This window comes from Ischnura elegans, chromosome X, assembly GCF_921293095.1.
Source record: "Ischnura elegans chromosome X, ioIscEleg1.1, whole genome shotgun sequence".
Taxonomy (NCBI): domain Eukaryota; kingdom Metazoa; phylum Arthropoda; class Insecta; order Odonata; family Coenagrionidae; genus Ischnura; species Ischnura elegans.
In genome coordinates, this window is record NC_060259.1 from 67,926,918 (window position 1) to 67,939,609 (window position 12,692).

General features: G+C 40.0%; 1 protein-coding gene across 2 annotated transcripts in view; it reads left to right on the forward strand.

The window, feature by feature from the left end:
- The window catches only part of LOC124170852 (fez family zinc finger protein erm), a 128,455-nt gene that overhangs the window by 20,571 nt on the left and 95,192 nt on the right, over window positions 1-12,692 (forward strand). The gene's annotated exons all lie outside the window — the stretch shown is intronic.

The following is a 12,692-nucleotide window of genomic DNA, read 5'->3' on the forward strand; positions in this document are numbered from 1 at the left end:
AGGGGGAAGTTGATGGCGGCGAAGTGTGCTCGGAAGGACTTCGATCTCGTTTCTTTGCTGCGGCTATAAATATTTCGTGTGGACGAGAAGTTATACTCACGTGACTGTCTACCTCACAGAATGTTTTTCTGTTCGAGATGCTGAACGAGAGACAAACGATGACATATTGCTTCGACATGCTTTTCTGGCGTATTTTAACTTATCACTTTATACCTCCTATTTAAGGTTAGGATATCCCTCAAGGGTAGCTAAAAATATTTCGTTAATAAAAATTTCGTGTGGAGTATGAGAAGTTGTACTCAAGTGTTCATCAACCTCTCGGACTATTTTTCTGTTCGAGATGCTGAACGAGAGGCAAATAATGTCACGTTGCCACTACATGCTTTTCTAGTGTATTTCGCCTTATCGCATTCTACCTCCCATTTAAGCCCAGGATATCCCTTAAGAGCAGCTATAAATATTTTGTGTGGAATGTGAGTAGTTACACTCACGTGACTGTCTACCTCTCCAACTGTTTTTCTGTTCGAGATGCTGAGCGAAAAACAAATAATGTCATAATACCACCACGTACTTTTCTAGTGTATTTCACCTTATCGCAGTACATCTCCCATTTATGGTTAGGTTATCCTTCAAGAAGGGAGGATTTGGTTCTTTCCCTGCGAATGTGTCTGTGAATGTCACACTGGCTTGTCATCAGGTAAGGCACTCCATTTCTGCCAAAGTTTCGATGAAATACTTTTTCATCGTCCTCGGGGCTGATTGAGCCCTGACACAGCCCTGAAGACGATTAAAAAGTATTTCATCGAAACTTACGTGGAAATGGAGTGCCAAGCCAGGTTAGAAGCCCGAGCGACATTTGCAGATCTTAAGAAGACATTGAGAAACTGTCAACCTGGCCGATTCGACAAATGAATGGTAGCGGCTGAAGAGCTTATCTAAGTTTAATACACCATCTTGGTATGTTTTAATGAAAGCTTAAAAAATCTGGCAATGGACCTTTAATTTATCGCAGTGTGTTCAATCAAAATGCGAATGAAGTGACACGTGTGTATCTAACTCGCGGACAATTTTCCTGCTCGAGATGTTGAACGAGAGAAAAATGATGTCATATTGCCGCTACATACTTTTGTAGTGTGCTCCCCCCATTTAAGTCTGGGATATCCCTCATGAAGGCATTGAGCAACTCTGAACCACGCCGATTCAACAGATGACTGTTTAAGGTCAAAACGCAAAACTGTGTTTACTGCACCCTGTGATATTCCTGCTATTTTTAGTCGATATTAAAATGTTTCTGGCAATGGACCTTAAATTTATCGCAATCAGCCCGATTATAAGTTCAATAAATTTCATTTTCATTGCTTGAAGATGTGAAACTGAGCTAGTGGAGTTGTAAGTATCTTGTCTCAAGCAAAAATCTAACAAGGCCGATGTGTAAACTCAACCTCAGGCGAAGCTTGTATCACCAATTCGAATGGATGATAGCATATAATTCCATAATGCACGGCCTTTGGATAGCGACTTGAGGTCCTTCATCTAAATTTACTTTTCTTTGAGCCAATATTCAATGCAGATTGTGAAGCGTATTGAATTGTATTGCTTAAAGATTTTGACGTCATGGCAACTTAGCAGATATTACCAAGGTTTCTCCATCCAATCTGCTACAATCATCCTATTCCACCTTTCGTCTTCACTGGTGAAGTATCGCATGATAAATCTTCTTGGCACCAGTATCAATATCTACAATGGTGGTTCAGCTTCATTCCGCCAAGTGGCGTACCGATCGTTAGCTATTAGTTTACTAGGCTCGCATACTAATGACTCAATGATCATCCCTGCGAACTTATACACAGAAGATGTGTAGGTAGGGAATAAATAATATTGGTCCAATGTCCAAATTGTTTAATATGAGCCATTAGGATCTTGTCCTGGACTACTAGTGTCGCATGCCTCATGATCCAGCTGAAAATCTATCCAAATATATAGGTATACTATATATAAATAATAAATACTATATAGCTGAAAATCACGTTATTAATGGATTAATGGACTCCTCAGGTATAAAGTATAAACGGTGTATTCAATGGTCCGCATTGATTTTGGATCAACTGCCTCAACAAGTCAATGGTGAAGTGTATACGTGTAAGGGGTTTACCAGTGTTTACATGACCGAAGGCAGAAATATTACAGCATAGGATTTTTCAGTTGACGCCTAGATGTATTGCCACTCACCGCGCAGGTAGATTGGTTCACAAAAGTCACCCCTCGCCCCTGACGGATAGAGCGATCCGAATTTCGCGCAGGAATAAGTCATAATTTGGGCTGTTTGCCGAAATTTATGTTCGTGATGATGTGAGATATCAAGTTTATGACTATTCAACGCTATTCATTATTCCTTTTCAATATTTAATAGCAAATCATCGCCACAAATCAACAATCCTAAGATTGGTTTGACGCAGCTCTCCATTCCTATCTCCTATCTGCTGTCCTTTGTATGGCGACGTATATCATCCCTTTTACATCCTTTATAACCTGTCCTATTTAACTCATTCGGAATCGTCCCTTACCCTTTTTGCCTTCCACCTGTAATAAGTAATAATAAATTGTTTTTATTACTCCAAAAAGAAAAAAAGTACTGTATAGAATTGATTACATACAAAGGAGTAACTTTAGGTAGGCATTAAGGAGAACCGGCCATCATCATTTACATAAGGTAATGCTAATATAGAAACATTTTAGTCACAGCATTTGAATTAAAGTAGGTACACACATGTATTACATGGTATTACATCAAAGAAAAATATCCTCCATACTTTGCATTATAAACAACCAACACTATATATTTTTCATAATGTATACCTATTATTGTCTTCATCTTGTCATCATGCGTCATAATGTGGCCAACTGAGTTTTCACACCTTCTCCTTAAGGTTTTTAGAAGACTCCTCTTTTCCTCCACTCTTCTCAGCGCTTTAATAGTAAATATTGAGAGTAAATAGATCGCTGTAACATAATCGCCACGCTGGGCCCATTTTTGATTAATGATTAAAACTCGCCCAAAGCTACAACATAAATCAAGCATCAACTCAACGCAGTGGTGCCTCCTCTGTGTAGTCTTCATGATCGAAGGATCGTCCTATCTCTCCGTTTATAACGCAGGGGTTGGTTTTCTTTGGTAGGGACGGCGATTTCAAGGACTCGCAGTCCCTAAGTTCATCTCTTTCCAACTCCATCCCCCTTCCCTGAGCCAGGCATCGATTCACGGCGATATTTCCACCGTGTTAAGTACTTGTGGCCATGCATGTGTGAGGGTTTCCCCAGCCAAGGAATTCACTAATTGCAAACTTCATTCGTCGAGGGACTGGCTTGTGCTGACCAGCGCACACGAAGAGCTCTCACTCCCTACATGAGTTCAGATATGAATTTTCGCGGAAACTGTTCTCATTGGCCGGAGTTTTCTTTATTTACTTACAGCCGTTTCACACAGGGCACGAAACTGCACATCTGCAAATTGTAATTTTTCTCAATCGGGCGTGCGTTAATTTTTGTATTAGAGTGGGAGATATTTTGCCATCTAGCGACTATGCATGTGCACATGCATACATGTAATCCCGGCTTTACAGGATGCATTTTGTAATTCACGTCCGTACGTTCCTCAGGTGGCGCAGTTACGTGCCTTGATAAAGTGGTGTTCAGAAGTGCCTAGGCGATATCCAGTTCCTGTGAACAAACGGCCTCTTGAAAATTAGGTAATCATAAATTTTAAAGTACAGCTAGGATTTATCTACTCATTTTCTAGGCACTGGTTGCCTGCGATAGTCGTTCTTCATTACCAGCAATGGTAGCGTACAGAATTATGCTCTTCAAAATAATCATACGAGTACGGGGACTAGTGTGACATAGTTCTCTTGTCTGTTCTCCAATAAGCTTTATTTTTAAATATCCTATGGGTATTAAATCTAGTGGAGCGTAATTATCAAGTGTGGAATTCCGTTGGGCTACTGATTACAGGCTTACAGGTTCAAATCCTCGATGAAACCGGCGGACAATCCGTTCAGAAATCCTTTAAGGTGGCCCAGGGAAAGGAACTGACCTGAATGTGTTAAATTCTCACCGCTGTGGATTAGTCTGGGGTGAGCTCAACCCTAACAAATCCAAATCACCCTTCCAGTTGAAGCACTTGGTGATTATTATTATTACTAAGGAAAACCTACCCATTAAGGTATTAAGGAAAACCTACCCATCTAGTACTTAAAATAGCGTTCTGGCAGACTCCCCTTACGTCATGTACAATTTGTATATATATCCTCCTCAATTCACAATAAAGCCTGCCGCTTTCATTCTATCTAAAAATCCTATTCTCTTCCTTCCTCTCCCTCGTCTACACAACATTCTACCGTCTAAAACTGTTACTTGGTAATTGAATGATGAAATTCAAAAGTATTTTCCAACCTCGCGCGAATTAGCATCCCATCTGTTGGAGGTCTAACTATTTTTTTCCACTGGCAACTATTTTCCCCAATGTTTCTAGGCTTCTTTTACACTATACGAAATACGTGAATAGTTCGAACACAGGCGAGACTCATTTGCATTTGGGAAGAATACCAAATTAATCGATAGCATCGGGGAGGCGAAACCACTCGGCCGCCGCACCTGGCCCTCCTCCATTCCGCCTTTTGCAGCACTAGTGCCTGTTCGTGCATGTCCATTAGGAAAATTGAATTCCGCTCAGTCTTTGGAAAAATCAAATTGAAAAGGAAATGGTTCCATTAAATTCCACGACGCTAATGCCTGCGTGTCTGTTCTCGGGAGGTTCGTCTCCGCTTTCTCTGCCGCTCTTCTCGAGGCCTTCTCCATTTAAATACTGATTATAATGGACGCACATGTCCACCGATCCCCCCTCGAAATCCATGTGCTTCGAGTCCGAACCACCCCCGCACCGTACACTCGGCTACCCGGTGCGTATGGAGCACTGATTTGGACAGGGGAATTCACGGCTTCAGACCTGGGTGAAGCTTATTCGAATACCTTTATAAGTACAGGAAGCACACTATAGCTTTTCTTTAGGAATTTTCCGTTAGTAATGAGGATGGGATAGAATTAATTTCTTCCCAGGGAATGTAAGTGTTCACTATCAGGATATTTCTCTATAATGAGCCTTATCCTGTATTTTCTTTGGCACATAAAGTAGTTATGTATTTTCTTTCTTAGCTATGTAAAATATAACTGTCCCATAAATAATATAATAATACAATAATTCACGCTCTCATACCTACACTTATGCATGCACAATTGTCTCAAATCATGCCCATCGACTATGGGAAGGCTTACACTGTAGATCACTACTTTACTACTTGAGCAAGGAATAAGATCTGGCACATATATTTTCGGCCACCGGAGGAAAATGACCAGTTCCAAATTGATATTAGAGTCTTAATAAAAGTGGCCTTTGCTTAAGTTTTTCGGTCCTGCAAGTGTGATATTGCTAAGTTTGATTTACATACAGATCCAGAAGTTAGTAATAAACAGATTTAAGTATGTTACAGAAAAATAAAAGAATTTGAACAGGGGAATTATCGGCTTGAAACTTGAGTGAAGCTTATTCGAATGCCTTCGTGAGTGTAGGAAGAACAATAGAGCTTTTTATTTCCGTTTGGAATGGGGTTGAATATTTAATTAATTTTATTCCAAGGGAATATAAGTGCTCACTGCCAGAATGATTCTCAACGATGAGGTATAACCTGCATTTTTTCTGGCACAGAATCCTAGTTATTTTCATTCTTAGCCATCTACAATAATTCGCTCTCTTATACCTACATATATGCGAGTACAATATCTTCGAACTTTGCCTATTAACAAGGGAAGCGCATTAACTGTAGACTTTTCCTTTACTAACATAGCTAGACATGGCACATCCAGTACTAGTTCACAGGAGGAAGATGGGCAGTACCAGATTGATATTATGCTTAAAAAATAAAATTATTTGCTTAAGTTTTTTTCTCCTCTAGAAGTGATATCGTGAATTATATTCAGAACCAGTAGCTGGGAATGAACAGAGAAAAATATGTTACAGGAAATAACAATCTTTTCGCATGGATAGAAATATGGACCGAAAAAACGGGAGCAATACTATTAAGATCGTTACTATAAAACGCATATTTTGAATCTTTGTTACGATAGTCTTTATTTTCAACGTATGGAATACTTTTCAGTGTCAAGTTCGGAGAAGGTTTAGAAGGTTCGGAAGGAGATAGCTATCCGTGAAATATATCTGTTTTCATATCCTGTATGCTACTACCTGACATAATATTTTTATCCATAACACCAGCATTGCAACAAAGAAACATGTAGGATTTTTGGTTTCAATTTTAAGTCGAAGCTAAATTCTAGCGTAACATCGATTGGTCGCGCAAATGTACATATTTAAGTGATTTTCAAAATGGATTAGAGACCCAAAACACAACGAAACGCGAGAAAGAAAGATAGGTTGCCGTGTACATTAGCTTAGCCTGTGATTTAGGTGATGGTATTATTCCAAATAGTTCGGCCGTAGTAGTCACATGAAATCCAAAATGAGGAGAGTTTACACAATAATTTTAGCGTTGGATAATTCTCGATTGTATTTTTACGTGTATACTATTAAACGCATTTAATCGATGATTGATACATTTATAATGTTTTCCTTGGTAAGAAATGGTACTTTCAATCCATTATCATTTATAGAATGCGCCTGTAGCAAATATTTGCTTCTCACTCAACTGGCACCGTTTCACCATAATTTCGAAAATATTTTCATATCTGCACTCTCGATATGATATACTGAATTTTGAAAAAGGTAAATAGTGCTGACAGCTGAGAACGACAGTGAGTTTAGGGATCGGAGGTTGATAAAATTATCTGATGTATATAATAAAGTTTTTACTTAACAAACCCTGCATAGATTTGAAAGCCCCTATTACTGACTATTCTTCTCTAAAAAGTTTATTAACTGAATATTCTTCTCTAAGTGTTTCGGCGCTACCAAATTCGCACCCTTTATACATACGCTTCAACTGCTTACCAACAGCAGGGGCTCACTTTGGTGAGTCGTGGTTTTCAGTTTGGCTTGAGATGTTTGCTTGTCAGAACTGTGGAAAATATTGTGGTTAACTGATGATTGACTCATCTTGATGTATCAGAGAGTGCTTATCCTCTCATTTGTCTTATCCCAGCCCTATTTTCGTTGGAATTTGCCTATATCCTCTGAAAACACCTCAGTGGCGTACAGTCCAATATTTGTCGTGGTCTAGCAATTTTTTTAAATCTTGGAATTGGATTTTGACACAGATTTCAATCTAGCCTTCCATTTTACGCAATGTAATCGAGCCATCATCGTAAAATACGTGCGCATGTGTCAAAGGTCAACCTTGAGTCCTCCTAAAAAAATCAATCGATTCGGCTTTAACTCTGTGAAAGTCCATGTTGAATTGAAAAATAAACAACCTTGGTAACTTTTCACTGGAAATTTTTTCCTGTTTCAAAGCTGAGGCGTCATTTTCAAGTACTTTAAAATGACGCCTAGGCGTTGAAAGGCGTCGTGCCGATAAAAATTTCCAGTGAAAAGTTACCAAGGTTGTTTATTTTTCATTTCTGGTTCCTTCTATCTAGCCTAAATTTTTAAATTTCCCTGAAAGGCTTTTGTTTATTAAAAAAAAAACGCTGCCATTTTGAGAGAGTGCAATAACTGTCGAACCGAAGCCCCTTTATCGTTTAGAATATGCTTCAGCAGACTATTATTAGTTAAAAACTAATTAGAATATTTTCCTAGAATGCGAGGAAGCTGGGTGTAATCCTTGCTTCAGGAATTGTATACTCGAAATTCTATCAAGTTGTGCTCACCGCATAACGAAAGACACTATCTGTGAAATCTGGCCGTGTCGATGTTTATCGCGCTTTGTGATAAGCGTTCTTTACACAGTATTTAATAACTTGGTACAGCGTTTGATAACTTTGAAATGATTATTTTTTCGATTAGGAGAATCGATGACGAAATTCTCACTCGGTGACCCATCCCAAAGGTTGATTTTGATAGGCGGGGGTAAGGCTCAACCTCAACTAAGCCACAGGCGTGTAAATTTCACACCTTCAGAGTAGTGGGGCCAGTTATTTTCCCGGAGCCACCTCGCACTTCGAGGATTGTTGCTCGGGGGTGTCCGAAGGATTCACCCATGGTTGTCTGTACCCCCAGATCAGCAACCAAGCATTCTACCCACTAGGCTACCACAATCCCTTGGCGAAGTTCGATATCAGTTATTTTTCTGGAGTATGTTCGACGTTATTTGGATTTAATGTGATGGTATATTATACATTCTAGGAATATAATTTTATTGATAATGTATTTAACCCTTTCTAACCTAGATCTGTCACTGGGAGAAATTTAAGCTCAAGCCTTCTCATATTTAAAATTTGAAAATTTTGTACTCATTCATAACTATTGTGGCAGCTACATATTTCGCCATTAAACTTTACAGCACAAAAGAACACGCAGTTTAAATATTTCGTGAATAGAGCTGAATATGTGTCCATTTTTGATGTTACTTCAGGCCTGTTTACACGGTACTTTAACCCGTATGAGTTAATGTTTGTTTACGTGAATGATTTTTGTGGACCGGAGCGGAATATGCACGAATGCTTGAACCAAATTATAACAGGTTCTATTTTCCGTTCATGCATTCGCACAAGTTGGGTTGTTAAACGGTGCTTTTTCGTGGTCATTCACGCGTTCATACATTTTGACAATGACTCGTACGGGTTAATGTACCATGTAAACGGGCCTTTAAAAGCAACATTGGGTTATAATGAGTTAATGAGAGCGTAGTATAGTATGAGAAGGTGGAGTGATCATCTAGAGAAATGTGGAAGGGAGAAGTCAATTTTAACGCAGAAGTTAGAGTTTAAAACCTTGAAATAAAAAATTAGGTTTTCAAATCAAAACCATGATCTCTCTTTGGGATCGCATTTAGAGGCCCCGGTAACAAGTGCCCGTCACTCGCACACATGGTGTAAGGGGATAAACTCGACGCCAGTGAGCCGTCAGTCACGAAATAAAAAAAAAAACTGAAAAGGTAATTAAAAATGGGCCCTGTATGAATTCACTGAGTTTTGTTTGTACTTAATTTTAAATTTCTGGTATTTTGGTGCTGAAATGGCGTTGACCCACCCAGCATCACTGTGGTTGCAATTTAAACTTAACTCTAAAAATGAGACGAAAACCGGAATAGAAGTGAGGAAATTACATTTTGTCTCATCCATGTACCACTTTGCACAAAATTATTGAACTGGACTGCGAAATTAAGTTTTAAATGGATGTTCAAAAGTGCACATATAATGTACATTAACGTGTTCAATTTGGTTGCTTCCACTGACAGAGATGGCAAAATTATTAGGCAGACTATGTGAAATTATTACATATTTTCACTCTTTTCCTGGTATATTATAATGCCTCTTACTTTATTTCCTTTAAGCTGAGTGGGAGTTATTATGGCATCCTTGGGAAAATTATGACTTAATAAATGCAATCTGGTAACTGTTTTAGTGAATTAATCCAGACCTCAGTTTAGTACTTTAGATTCTAGTTCAGTACTTTTTCTCAAACGGATCATAAAGGATCGCAATGAAGGATCACAGTAATCCCAAGGACAAAACTGAAAAGATCCTTCAGAAAAGTCTTCGTCTATTTTTCAGATTATCCCTCTGTAAAGGCTTTAAATACACTGTTTTCGGGGCGCTAAAGTGAGGTAGCTAATTAAATGAAGTTAAGTAAATATTTTGTATGACGTGGTGCCAGTTTTTTTAATTTTATCGTGGGCGTCAAAAATTTCTTAAATGTTTAGCTATGCAGTGATTTGTAAGAATGTAGTCCCATATGTCTTTCAATACCAGGATATGGATTTATGGCGAACGCTAGCTAAATATCGTAGTCGGGATCAACCATTCCAGGTGAAATTTGGAGTAATAGCAATGCAATAAGCAAATAATCTTTAATTAATATTTAAAAAAATTAGCTTGGGGAAAAACCAGATGACGACATGAATATGTGGGAAATTTTATAGTATTTCTCCAGCAGTAAAACATGTAGTTGGTGAAATCATGCCGATTTGTACTAATGCGAAGTCCGTCGCTGAATAGCGACTAAAAGGGGTTTAGTCTCCGACAGTGGCTTAGTAAGTACAATCTCCTACCTTCTCCTAATCTTTGGATCTACCGAGTTAGTAACGAGGAAGTCCTAAGAAGAGTAGGAGAGAAGAGAAGCCTCATGAAAACCTTAACAAGAAGACGGAACAACCTTATAGGCCACATCTTGAGACATGATGGCCTGATGAAGACAATCGTCGAGGGACAAGTGGAAGGCAAGAACGGAAAAGGAAGACCTCGAACAAAATTTATGGAACAAGTAAAGAAATATGTGAAAGAGAAGAAATACGTAGGTGTTAAAAGATTAGCTGATAGGAGAACTGAGTGGAGAGCTGCGTCAAACCAATCCTAGGATTGTTGACCATTGATGATGACAGGGTGGAGAAAAATTATGTCACGAAATTTTAATCCTGGATATTTGATGCCAGTAGGAACCAAAATTACCAATGATGTTTAGCCCGAAAATGCGCAACTCCTATCTTCGAATGATTCGCCTGCATTTGTCTTTGTCCAGAGCAGCCGGCAATAGGGCAAACTCGCGGCTAATCGGAGCGCTTGGCTCAAGGTTTCTGTAATTTAAAAATGGTGCGTTTTCGACCTAAAAATCATTAATAATTTTGTTTCCTACTGGCATCAGTTATCTAGGGTTAAAATCTCGTGACATAATATTTCTCCACCCTGTATACTCATGCGTCTAATTCGTACCGGGATGGAATGTGTGGCCAACTTCCCCCAATTGTAATAATGTCCGAGGGGTCACCAGGAAAAGATCGGGGGGACGGAGATTTTCAACTTCCGCTCGCGTTCCCCACTCCCATCGATTCGCTCGCCCACCTTGCCGAATGATTTGCCCGCACAACGAGTGTGCGGTCGCGGTCAGGTCGGAGTCGCGTGAGCCGACAGCGATTCGGGAAAATAAACCTCGGGAGCGTCGGTGTCGGATTCGGGGGTGCAGTATGGGGTCGGTAAGGGGAAAAAGCCCCAAGGAAGTTGGACGAAAGGGGTGTGCTGTGGGGGAACAGAAAGTCGGGGGATTACCGCTACCATTAACCATCTTACGTGTAAACATGTAATCAGCCGCAAGCTTCATGTATATACCACTCTCGGGGTGTATCGAATTCTCTCTTCCCCCTCCCCACGTCAACCTATCTACCAACCCCACCCTCTGAATATTTCCCCGCTCGTGTTTGCTGCCATAATGACACCTCGCTTACGGGCCTGCCTTGTGGACTCGGGAGTTGATTGCCCAACAGAGCGTGAAATGGGGAAATGGTTGGGAGGGGTATGGTGGGGGGGGGGGGGGGTTAAGGGGGACGAGGGGTCAGGGGTACACCCCCATCATTCGCCTTCCCCCCCCCCTCCATCGACGCAATTACTCGGGGAATCGGCCTGAGGGGTTATTTGCCCCCATATCGAAATAAAGAAAACAACGCAGCAGTGAGGCCGACCCGAGAGCAAATTGTCCCGATACAAATCCGTCCCTTTGCTCCCGACTGCCGCTAGTCACGCGCGGCGCCGGACGAGGCGCTGACGACGCCCCGCGCTTCATCCCGGCCGACGTCGGCTGCCGTGGATGTGGACTTGCTTTGCGGTGAATTTCTTCAATTAAAGGGCTATGATATCCCGGTGGGTTTCAGTCGGGCCGTTGCTTAGTCATGGACCATTCTTAAAGCATTCTTGACGTGAAAAACTACATCTACTTCTTGTCTTTATTTTTGGTCCCTCGCAACACATTGGTTAATTCATCAATAGTTCATGCATTTACTTAATGCGCTATTGGAACCAAATAATGAAGAAGAAGCAACATTTCCATTTTATCAACGTTTTTTCTAGAAAATGACGGTTTTGCTAAGCAATGAATTTCTTCAATTAAAGGGCTATGATATCCCGGTGGGTTTTAGTCGGGCCGTTGCTTAGTCGTGGACCATTCTTAAACCATTCTTGACGTGAAAAACTACATCTATTTCTTGTCTTTATGTTGGTTCCCTCGCAAAACATTGTTTCATTCATTCATGGTTCATACATTCATTGCGCGATCAGAACCAAATAATGAAGAAGATAAAGAAGAAGCAACATTTCCATTTTATCAACGTTTTTTTTCTGGAAAATGACAGTTTTGCTAAGCAATGAATTTCTTCAATTAAATGGCTATGAAATCCCGGAGGGTTTTAGTCAGGCTGTTGCCCAGTCGAAGTCATGGACCCTTCTCAAACAAATCTTGACGTGAAACTCTAGTGCTGCTTTTTGTCTCTATGTTGGATCCCTCGCAACACACTGGTTTATGAATCCATAGGTCATAAATTTTGTGCACTACGTGAACCAAATTATTTATGGAGGAGCATAATTTCCTTTTCAGTCACATTTTTGACTGGAAAATGACAAAGCTTTTATGGTCTCTTTGGCCCACATAAATTATACTCTCATAGTTTTGTCTTCATTCATCTCTTTTTAGGTTCATGGACATTGTTTTTGGTGAATTACGTGGCTTGTTCGGCTATAAACTTTGTTCAATACCAATTATT